The sequence below is a fragment of the Dreissena polymorpha genome, chromosome 12 (genome assembly GCF_020536995.1).
Source record: "Dreissena polymorpha isolate Duluth1 chromosome 12, UMN_Dpol_1.0, whole genome shotgun sequence".
Classification (NCBI taxonomy): Eukaryota; Metazoa; Mollusca; class Bivalvia; order Myida; family Dreissenidae; genus Dreissena; species Dreissena polymorpha.
In genome coordinates this window covers 54,722,849-54,735,047 of record NC_068366.1, presented here as the reverse complement: position 1 = coordinate 54,735,047, position 12,199 = coordinate 54,722,849, and the positions used below count along the sequence as shown (strand labels likewise).

At 35.0% G+C, this 12,199-nt stretch overlaps 1 long non-coding RNA gene across 1 annotated transcript; it reads right to left on the bottom strand.

The window, feature by feature from the left end:
* Positions 1–5,361: 5,361 nt before the first annotated feature.
* Positions 5,362–8,648, bottom strand: LOC127853655 (uncharacterized). Its single transcript, XR_008036708.1, has 2 exons — positions 7,638–8,648; positions 5,362–6,807 (listed from the first exon to the last, which is right to left on the bottom strand). It is a non-coding gene; the product is annotated as an uncharacterized LOC127853655 (long non-coding RNA).
* Positions 8,649–12,199: the final 3,551 nt, after the last annotated feature.

The window sequence follows — 12,199 nt, the reverse complement described above, 5'->3', positions numbered from 1 at the left end:
TGAAATTATTATATCGGGTACATATAGAGATATAAAAAAAATACGTGATTGTACACTGCATCAGAGCCTTGACTTGACCATCTACGTGTATTCGGCACATTGGGCACTTGCGCATGCGCGCATCCTTAGCAGCTGACCATGTGACCGCAAGATTAAAAGACAATGCTTGCCTTCCGATCAATACATATTTTGCATGTCGTTTTGACGCCGATTTTCTTCTCCGACATGTTTTACAAAATCTAAGGAAGTTTATTAAGTAAAATGAATAATTATGAAGCATAAGGAGCCATGTAAGTTTGCATATGCTTTATTTTTGTCATCTCAATATATTTGTATATGGTTCGCAAGAAGGAAGATCGTTTTTAGATACATGTATGCCTTCTGACCAACCAATCCTTATTAATTTGCATGTTTATTATGTTTTCAAGACTTTCGAACTCTCGTGAGTCCTGCTCAAATCAAATGCTACAATCTGCTACATATCAAATTTGTCTCATATGATCTATGTTCATTCTGGCTCTAACTTTAAATTGAGCCTTGCTATGAGAAAACGGATTCGAATACATGTGCGTAAAGTTTCCTTCAAGATTAGCCTGTGCAGTCCATACAGGCTTATCAGGAACGGCACATTCCGCTTATCATGGATTTTCGTTTTACTTGAATTAAAAAAATAAAATAAATAAAAGCGGAACGTTTATGCTGTCCGGTTAACGCTTCTCACTTAAGCGACCCGGGTTAAATCCCCGTTCCCGGAGCATTTGAGTTTGGTTTGTGATAACCATAACCGATAGGTGGGGTTTCCTACGGGTACTCCGGCTTTCCCCCACAAAAGAAGACCCCGTCAAAATTAAAAATGTCTTTCAGTAAAAAAGCAATAGGAAATTTCAGCTTTAAGTCCAAATTCATCCCAGCTTTCGTGAGTCAAATAGATAAGTATATAGGGATGCTTTGACTTATTCCGGTTCCTCATATAAAGCAGCTAAGACGCCGAGGGACCTATTAAACTTCGAAATACGCACTTACACAGCGGAAAGTATCATACATGATGTGCGGCCTTCACAGGCTAATCAGAGACGACATTTTCAGCACATTCATTAAGCCTCATTATCCCCCGCCATAGGCGGAGGGATATTGTTTTGGCGTTGTCCGTCCGTCCGTATTTCCGTCCGTCCGCCTTTCCGTCCGTACGTCCGGAGCCATATCTTGGAAGTGCTTTGGCGGATTTCATTGAAACTAGGTATGAGTATATATATGGATAAGAGGATGATGCACGCCAAATTGTACTGTACACCATTTATTAATAATGGAGTTATGGCTCTTTGTATTTTGAAAAAAAAATGCTTTTAATATAACTAGAGCTTTATATCCATTAACACATGAGCCAGAGCCATAACTCTTGCCATAGTTGTTCGCATCCATCTGGCGGTGCTTCACATTCAACACCCATACTCCTAGGGCCTAAGGTCAAGGTCACACATTGAGGTCAAAGGTCACAAATTTGATCAATGATTAATTATTAAGTCACTCCTTAACTATGCCAAGAAACGTGCCATAGTTGTTCTCAATCATCTGGTGGTGCTTCACATTCAACACCAATAATCCTAGGGGCTAAGGTCAAGGTCACACATTGAGGTCAAAGGGCTTTGTCCATCCGTCCAGAAAACTTTTGTGTCCAGAAGCATATTGGCGGGGGATATCAATTCAACGAATTTGCTTGTTTTCTCAGAGCGGAAGCCTCTCAATTCCGCCTCAAAACCTTGACACAGATAACGTGATTTCAAGATGTTTACACTATCAGTGCATCGCCCCATTACAATTATGGTCCGTGTTTTTGTTTTGAAACTAATGATTTTTGTTGACACGTAAAGTGGTTACTTTCATGTAAGCTTTTTTTTCCTTTCAAAGGCGCTCACTTAAAAAGCCGCAAAAGGTTGCGTTATAATTATCAATGGTATTTAAGACAATGCCGTTCTTCTTAAGTTTCAAACCTCCGCAGACATATCGTTGTCGAGGATCGTCAATTGTAGAAGCGATGGAAGGTCATGCAGTGTGGATAAGTTAGTACTTCAATTATGAAAGGTCGGTCGTTAAAGAGAACACTCTTTTACTAGAGTTATTGTTTAAAGGACCGAAACAATGGACCATCTGGTAACCGCTTAAGACCACAAAGAGCCTTTATAATTAAGCCTATTACCAAACATCCGTTTTTCTCAAGTCTTTTAGCGTTATGCGCTGATTATGAATTAATTTACCATCAGTACTTTTTTGAGTACTTGACCAGTGTTAACATCAACCTACTCTAGCTCAGACGTTTAATTCCTTGTTTACAAGTAGAATCTCATCGTTCATTGTGAGAAATGGCTCCCTACCAGGAAGTACTTTTCTTCAGTATTTAAAAAGATAACTTGTAAAAAGCTGCCCAAGCGATGTAAATAAATCGGAACTGTCCACGTCCGGGTTAAGAAATAGAGATCATTTAGCGATAACATCCATAAATTTGGTAATAAAACGACACGATGAATTAACAACATATCATATCGCCTTTTCTTTATTCGACGAGATTGTGTTTTTTACCCATCATCTTTCCATGTCATTTTCAATGTCAACCGGTGTTTTGTGAACACTCGCACCGCATAAAACCCAATAATTTAATGTTGGTTAATCGTCACCTTTACTTGATAGGACATTCACATGGCGTGTCAAAACTTTCATGTTACTATATATTCAACAGTTAGAAAATAAACATGAATTCCGCGAGTGTTAACCCGCAGTTCAAAGTCTCTTAACTATAAAGTTAACTGTTAAACCGTGGTTTAAGACATTAATGTGCACTTCGCTTGCCAAAGGTAATGGTCGTGATTTAATTTGTCCTCTCTTATTTTTAGAATTAAGAGACTTTGAACTGCATTTCAAAGTCTTAAACTGCGTTTCAAAGTCTTAAACTGCGGTTCAAAGTCTTAAACTGGGGTTAAGACGAGCGGAATGCACATTAATTATTTAACAGTTAACTATAGGGTTAATAGACTTTGAACCCGAGTTCAAAGTGCCGTTTGCACATTTATTTCTTAAACCCGAGTTCAAGAGTTTGAACCGCGATTCAAAATGTGTCTAAAAATATATATACAAATCTCTTATCTACATAATTCAGAGACAGCCAATCAGCGGAGCTTAAACAACAATTAGAAGGCAAATTTCACGATTCATTTGTCGTTTCTTAAGTATAGAGTTAATAGACTTTGAACCGCGGTTCAAGGTATTGAACCCGGGTTTAAGGAATTCATATGCAAACGGCATTTTGAACCCGGGTTCAAAGTCTCTTAACTATATAGTTAACTGTTAACCCGTGGTTTAAGACAATAATGTGCACTTCGCTTACCATACTTCTGAATCGCACTTAAAGTAGGTGTTGCATTAAAGGGATCTTTTCACGCTTTGGTAAATTGACAAAATTGAAAAAAGTTGTTTCAGATTCGCAAATTTTCGTTTTAGTTATGATATGTGTGAGGAAACAGTAATACTGAACATCTACCATGGTCTAATATAGCCATTATATGCATCTTTTGACGATTTTAAAACCTAAAAATTATAAAGCGTTGCAACGCGAAACGATTGAATAATTTGGAGAGTTCTGTTTTTGTCGTTAAATTTTGTGAAACTACGAAGATTGCTTATATAAGGTATAAAATACGTCAAGTACGTATACTCGGCGGAATAGCTCAGTAGGCTACGGCGTTTTTACTTCAGGACTCTGGCAGGACTCCAGGGGTCACTGGTTCGAAACCTGGACCGGGCAATGTTCTTTTCCTTTTTTAAATTTTATTCTTGATTTTTTACTGGAGCTGTTACGATCCAATGCTTACATTTATCGATATAAAGCATTTAATGAATAAGTTAAAAAATGCCAAAATCTGTGAAAAGGCCCCTTTAAGGTTTATTTACAAGAAACAACAAATCACACACAAAAAGCTTAGCATGTTTCTATCAAAAGCCTGGTTAACATGGCACGTTCGCTTTCTAAAAATATACATTGGTTGGATTCCGCGATAAGTTATCCGAAAAAAAACCGCATAATTTAGTAACTAAATAATAGAAAATGTGTCGTAAAAGCCACCTTACCGAAGGAATGTAATTTTATCATATGTTGGTTTCTCTATTGTGTGTGCTGTGTCAATCGTTATCTTGCTATATTGTTCTTATTATGTATTTAAAAAGGTGTGTGCATTCAGATCGTATCTGTATTGTGTGTATACGATAAGCTCACATAACCAAGGAGCCGTTTCATCAACGATTTACGACTAGTTGTAAATTACGATTTACATAAATTACGATGTTTCAATGAAATCGCGTTTCATCAAGCAAATCGTAAATTAAAATTACATAAATTTCATACATAAATATACGACTGGGTAAGGGCACCCGTAAATTAACGTAATGGCGGTCGTTTTTGTCATCCAAGATGGCAGGAGACGAACAATTACCAATGCCAAGGCTTTTAAGGGAGAGATTGTTCTCGAAAACCTAAGAGATGAGAACATTGCTTCGATATATCGTCTAAGTAAGGGCGGAATAGAGCGATTGTTGGTTTTGATCGGGGAAGACATAGCACCAACTTGCCGGCGAGCTCATCCCTTTCATTCCGTCGCTTAGGTATGTAAATAAGGCGAAGAAATCATTGATTTAAACAAGTATAATTATAAAATTGTATTTATTTTCAAATAGCAAATAAGTAGCATTTAACCCAAAAACTTGAGAGTAGTTGCCCTTTGTTTACTTAGCATTTGACAACTCGGATTTTGCAAAATGGTTGAAGAATAAGTTATTGTTGTATCTTTTCTTAATAAAAGCATTCGATGATTACCGTTATTAGTTTAAGCATTTATTGTTTTGTTTCTTTACAAATGACTTTATGTTAAACTCATTCTATTTTGTGTCGACGTATACTTATCGATGACTTTAAGTGCAGACTGATTTACCCCACCCGCTAATGTTGAACTTGTAGTTGTTCTACTTCCAAATGTTATGATTGAACAATACTTTACCTCGAAATTGTTGATTATAACATCGTGATCATGAAAATGAATATGACATCATGATGTTGTTTGTGTTTGCTATTTTTAAACAAGTTATTGTATTGGTTAGTTAAGTAGATGCTGAGAAATGGTACCTTATGTATTTAATGATTGTAGAAAAATCACCTTAATTGTTTCTATATTGTTCTCATTTGATTACAATGTTGTTCGATTGGTCATTGTCAGCTCGGATACTACTTACCTGTACCCCGGGTACTCTTTAAGTATACTTACATGTAGAGCTAACCCTGTTACAGTTAATATATCCTTGAAATATTACAAACAAGGAAAAAACATAGCACACAGTTTAATATGGCTTGTTATTCGTATTTGCATTGTACATTCAAAAACACCATAATAGAGACGAATTAAACGCATGCTTTTCAAAATTTCACGTTTGAAAAACCTTTTTGTGATTTCCGAAGACCAAACATATAACTGGATATACATTGCATGAAGTGAAGCCGTTTTTATCGAGCTTTTATTTAATATTCTAATACGCTTACTGAACGTTGTTGCAAAACCCTAGCACTATTGTTATATTTATATCGTGGATCTTTGAGTTAATTCAGGTTCACAGTTAAATATTACTAAATATTATGCCTTGCTCTGAAAATAGAAGTAGTATTATAACACGATTAGGCTAGTTTACATATATATATTGTGGTATCCTGAAGCCAAATTCAAAATTCAGTCATACTTAGGTGAAAAAGCCATTGCAATTTACCTCAGGAAAACGATTTAAAAGAACAATTATGTACTCTTTAATAGTCAAGAATAAAACAAATAAACTTCCATAAAAAACAACAATATCAGAAGTTCCTTAGTGACCCCGTTATGCAAAATAACGTAGCAGAAAAAATGGCCAGATTAATTGTGCATTTTAATAATAGTGTTTAACAATAAGCCTTTATTAAACCAAGGGCACTGTCTAGTGTTTGTAAGAAGAGCGATGTAAGGATAGTAAAGGGACTTGTCCACAGTTTGTCAACATAAGACTTTTCCAAAATTGTGTCACACATTAAAACATTAAAAACCAATTGACGAGTCCAAACAAAAATGACACAAGTGCTAGACTGGTAGTATGAAATTAATCGGTCTGAACCAAATAAGTAAATAACGTCTAAATCAAACATAACAAATTTAAATTGCACACTTAAGCATGAAACCCAACGCTGTTGTAACATCTGGTTTTCCGAATTTCATATGACGTGGGGTTTTTTCCTTTCCTGATAACACTGGTTTGAAGGTCATGCACATTTGACGATTGCTGTTTTCATTTTACTAAATGCCCATATGATTTGGGTAAGTATTATATCTGGAGAGTTTAAACCGCTAGTAACAAATAAATGCCAAACTGCATTCATTAATTTTATTTGCACAACATACCAAGAACATGCAATATAAGTACATACATATGTATGTGGGATAGAGCTGATAAAAACACAACTCTTCTGCAATATAGTGTTTCCTTAGTTACAAAAATAAAAATAAATATTTTGTAGTGTATTATATAAATTGTAATCGGGTACAGAAAGATACATTCACTGCATCAGAGCGTTGACTTGACCATTTATTCTTACACGACACATGGGGCACTTCCGTAGCGCATGCGCACATCCCACGCAACTGACCACGTGACCACACGGCAGGAAAACGATGCTTGCCTTCCGGTCGATGCAAATCTTGCATGTCAATATGTCATTTAAAAGCTGATTTTCTTCCTCCATCCGTTTGACTAAAAAACAACTGAGTGCTTTTAGTAAGTGATAAAAGTGTGATAAATAGTTATTTAATACCGAATTTGATCGTTTCATCAATGCGTGGGATCCTGACACAACATTCATTATTTACTCGACCTGGTTAGGATTCAGTGGATTCTATCAATAGCAATATCAACAGCGGTTAGGAAACAACAAACAAAGATGTTCGAAACACCTAAACAGCATAAAATGACTATTCTTGTCTTTCTTTTTTAATTGTGCGAGCACCCTTTTTTCACAGAAGAGCTGTTTAAAAAATAGACTGATAATGTAAATGCCTACGAAACATGTTGTTTATTTTATGTTAACGGTTAATGGTACAAACTTGCAGTGTATAAAAATTAGGTAGCGTCTTTTAAAAAAAAAGCATTTCATCTCCTGTAAGTCTGAATCAGTGTGTCACAAATAAATATGTTGATTTATTTAGGTAATTTAATTTGTATTATTTCCTTTTCATAAGAAGTCAGTCGATTTTATGGGATACCTGAAAAATCTAAATATAGCCTGTATAAGAAATCACTTCTATTTATATCAAATTTTCTAAACAGATAAGTTGAAATCCCGCATATCATACGCTTGGTAAACTAAACTTAAAATAATATCTATAATCGCAAATTAAATTGCGCCTGCAATACAGTGTTTACATACCTTCAATTAAACGTAAAAGATAGTATATTTCTACAACATCAATTGCAGATAAATAATGTAATAAAATAAAAATTAGTAAGACATCATTATTACACCTCTTATCAAACATTTATTAATTTACAATGCACACTTATGGATTTTATTTTTATATATTTACCAGTTTCCATGTCGTAGTAATGAGTTTCTGTTGCTTCTCTCAATTTATTATGAGCTTCATCTTCACATTTCTTTACATCATATTGACCATCGTTTGTATAAATTGCATTAATTGGAACATTATCCGATTCGTTTGCGTTGCTAAGAAAAGGACAGTCTGGTTTTACTGTTCTATGCAAAGTCCAGTATGGTGTATCACTTTTCCAATCATCAAACAAAAACCCACACCAAAAACACACCACAACTGTTCCAAACCCTTGATAGTGAAATCCATTCTTCGCCAGAGTAATAAAACTGACGTTTTCCTGTCCTTTTGGAAAGTTTGCATATGATTCAAACCGTGACCATTCAAAACGCATCAACGACCTTGAATTGTGTGCTTGTTTTTCTTTGATATAAGACGCAAGCGTTGATTTCGAGGTCATACTGTGCATGCAACTGCAAGAAGCTGAAGTTTGTTAAAGTCATATGCCAAAACGAAATCGAAAGTACACGTCAACTATCGTCTTGATTGTGACGTTTCTTTTAAACGGTATTATGCTTACTAAGCAAAAGTCTTAATAATACAGAATATATCGTTTCTTACAACGCACAAAGAGGTATTCAATTTAACAATGAATAAAATATATAAATATTATTATATGTTGTGTCATAACTATAAAACTAAAATGTAGGCAGGTCCGATTAGTGCCCACAATAATACGATTATTGATTAAATTCAATACACTGTCTTCTTGGTTAACTTTAATGCAATTATAATTCAATGCCAGTAAAGATTGTGATACCAAAAGAAGAATCAACTAATTGGTATACCGCATTATACCAAGTCAAACTTATATGAATTCCGCATAACACTGTCATATTGTAACAAGAGCTGTCAGAAGACAGCGCTCTCGACTATTCGAGTGCTTGACAGTATAACGTAAGCCATCATGGGGAAATTGTTCATATTCAATAAGTTCAAGGTAATATAGTCATATTCTATCTGGAAGAGGACCATAATTGAAACATATTGATCGCCTATGTTTTAAATAAGTTGTACATTGTAGACGATTCTGAGTTAACAGGTATATTTTCCACAATCTATTGAACATTTGTAAAGACATAAAACAAACTAATTAGATATTATTTTAAGTTTGATAGCAATAGCTTGGGTTGGATGGTTGGACGGTCCTTAAAAAATAAAATAAAAAAATATTATTTTTTTTTTACCATGTTTCAAAAAAAATCTTGGGTGGGTGTGGGGGGGGTTGGGGTGGACAGAGGGGTATACAATGGGGTGTGGTCATTTATTAGATGATCTTTCAAAGATAAAAAGGAAAAAAAATAGGGGGGGGATTCTGGGGTGGGGCGTGGGGGATGGTTTGGGTGGAGTCCATTGTGATGCGTCAGATAAGTGTTGTTTTGTCAAAGTATGAAACAAATCTGATCATAAAAAAGAGGTTATGGAAATTTAAGCATACTTTATCAATTTGACCTTGAGAGTCAAGGTCATTCAAAGTTCAAGGTCAAATTTAAATTGCCAGGTACAGAACCCTCATGATAGTAAAAAAGTATTTGAAGTTTGAAAGCAATAGTCTTGATACTTAAGAAGTAAAGTGGATCTTAACACAAAATTTAACCAAATATTCAATGTCACTAAGACAGAAAAGGGCCATAATTCCGTTTAAATGCCAACCGGAGTTATGCAACTTGCCCTGTACAGCCCCCCTACGATAGTAAGCGAGTTTTCCAAGTCTGAAAGCAATAGTTATGATATTTTAGGAGTAAAATAGACCAAAACACAAAACTTAACCAAATGTTCAACTATCTAAGTATAAAAGGGGCCATAATTCTGTCAAAATGCCAGTCAGAGTAACATAATTTTGCCTGCACAGTCCCCTTATGATTGTAAGTGTTGCAAGTATGAAAGCAATAGCTTTGATACTTAAGGAATAAAGTGAACCTAAAGTCCTAAACACAAAACTTAACCAAATTTTAAATTGTCTAAGTATAAAAAGGGAACATATTCTGAGCTGCATTTTTTAGAGAAACGAAAAATTCTAGACGGAAAGCACGCACCAATTTCCCAACATAGACCTTAAAATGAGTTATATTCTAAAATATCCATAACGCGGACGCATCGCTTTATTCAGCGACATTGGTGACTTAAACTCCAGAGTAAATTTTAGCTACGACTCTTTGACTTGCGTATGTTCGTTCTGACGTACGTTACTGTCAACGGGCAGTAAGAAAAACAAGAAATATCTTTTAAAATAGATATACGGCGTTGATTGTGGTTGAAGTTGGTGAAAGGTAAAGAGTTCAATGAATGAGATGAAAAATAGCGAATGTCGTTTTCTGTGCAGTTCTTAGCTGCAGCACACGCAGTACGGGATGTTACGCGGAGTTTTCGCGGCTTATTTTACATTATTACATATTGCTGGTCATAAACCTAAAGATACAAAACAGATAACCAAAAGAAGAATGGATGTGAAATTAAAACATGAGTCAACCGGCAACACGTGAAGTATCCGTACATATTTTAAAAATTTATACGCGCGTTCTTCGAACAAACCTGTTTTAGTGGTTTGTCGGGCATTGCTATTTGAATCGATTATTAACAGTATCGAGAATCATCGCGCTCATGCTTAATACATTAGTCAATATGGTTGAATAATTCTTGTTAAATTAATCAAAAATACTATGTATCATGGTATTGTTGAAAACACATTAAGAATCTATTATAGACATACCATAATTATATCGCTGAATATCTTCATTTAATATATTTCTGGTCTAAAGAAAATTCCAGTTCACGCGAAAGCGTCTATATTATATAACGATTATTTTACTGGCCGCGAACTGACCCTGATTATTTGCGGGTTGGAATGCAATGCATTGAAGTGAGGCCACGCTTCCACTGCTGGAACGACGGCTTGTTTAAAACTTTATACTTTTACATGTTAAATGTTCAATTTCGAAAACAATTTAAAATGGTTTGGCCAAAACGAATATCAGGATAGGGAAAACGATACTTTTATGAACTTAAATATACTAGAACACAGTCTGGAATATGGAAGTAATTACTAAATACGCACAAAAACTGTATTGATATCAAGAGTGGAGTGTAAAACTGTTCTACCTATCAAGCCTTTTCATTTGAGATAAAATTGTTTCATGCTGAACACGCAGTAAGTGTTACAAAGACGCGGTCATGTTTCCAATATTCTAGTGGTATGATCAAATCAACCAATGGAATAAATGAAGTGTATTTATTCGTGTCTAGCCGCGGGAAATTTTATTGGACACTTACAAAGGTCAGGTAAGGTAAACAGTGACGTTAAACAGCTACGCCGAAAAAGAGGAGAAACACGCGTTTAAACGATCAATATCCAACATGTAGAGAAGCGAGAAAGCACTTTTTTAGAACTTTTTTGTCATAAGGTTAACCGTGCAGAACCGCTTTCCCAGCAACAGAACAACTCTTAGTTGAGAATTTGGTCAAGCATTCATGTGGATACAAAATGTTTGATTTGTTACTAGGTCTGTGAATGTTGCCCCTGTTGGTGTAGCACAGCGGTATGCTTATGCTACGTTCTTTGTTCTGGCGATGGTAATCCGGTGGTCGAAAGTGTGACACAACAAGTGGACACAACGAAGCATTGAATAACGAACACGATATAAAATGTCTGAAAGACATAATCCCCCTCTCATAAACAAGTATTCGAAAGCATAATTAGTCAAACAGAAACCTTTTTTTCCATCTTGCAAAATTTTATGTTCAATATATACTATTTCATACATAAATACATACATGTTTTATATGCAGCAGTTCATGTACATGTACTTGAAGGGAGTATATAATGTAGTTGTATTCAAAACATTCATATAGAGAGACCTTGGTGCTGGGGATTCGCTTGTGAAGTTTTCGTTGCATTCTTGTTACTACTTCGAACTACACCGGGTACTCTTAAGTATACTTCAAAGTACCCGAGATAAGGAAATTATACTTAGCAGTACCTCGAAGTATTGCCGAGTGCCTTTATGTATATTTTCCGTACCACTCGTAAATAATCTGCCGTTAACATTAATATATTTAAAAAAATTTAAATGCAATGTACACGACTGAATATTGTTAAGTATAGTATGTTTAGCTGAGCCAACACATTTCCATATATTGATATTGAATGACAACGTTACTAGAATTCATGTACTGCACGTTTCAAATTAATCAAACATTTATGTAAGACCATATTGTAAAGGAAATCGAATATTTGACAATTTGTTTGTGGTATCAGATATCATATCGGTATAAAATAAATGTGGTATTTCATGTTTTAAAACTGATCATCTCTTTGTGTTGTGATTACATACGTGTAACACTGTGAATGAAAGAGCTTACAGGTATGCCCTTGCAAATATATAAGATAAAACTTATTTATACGTACTTTAAAAGCATATTCAACAATATTCGAACTTTTGATAAAAAACAGTATACGAATTGATAAAACTCTGCAAATCATGTAATAACAACCCGGTGCGGAAATAAACACGGTAAGATAAAAAAGACACAAACGTGAA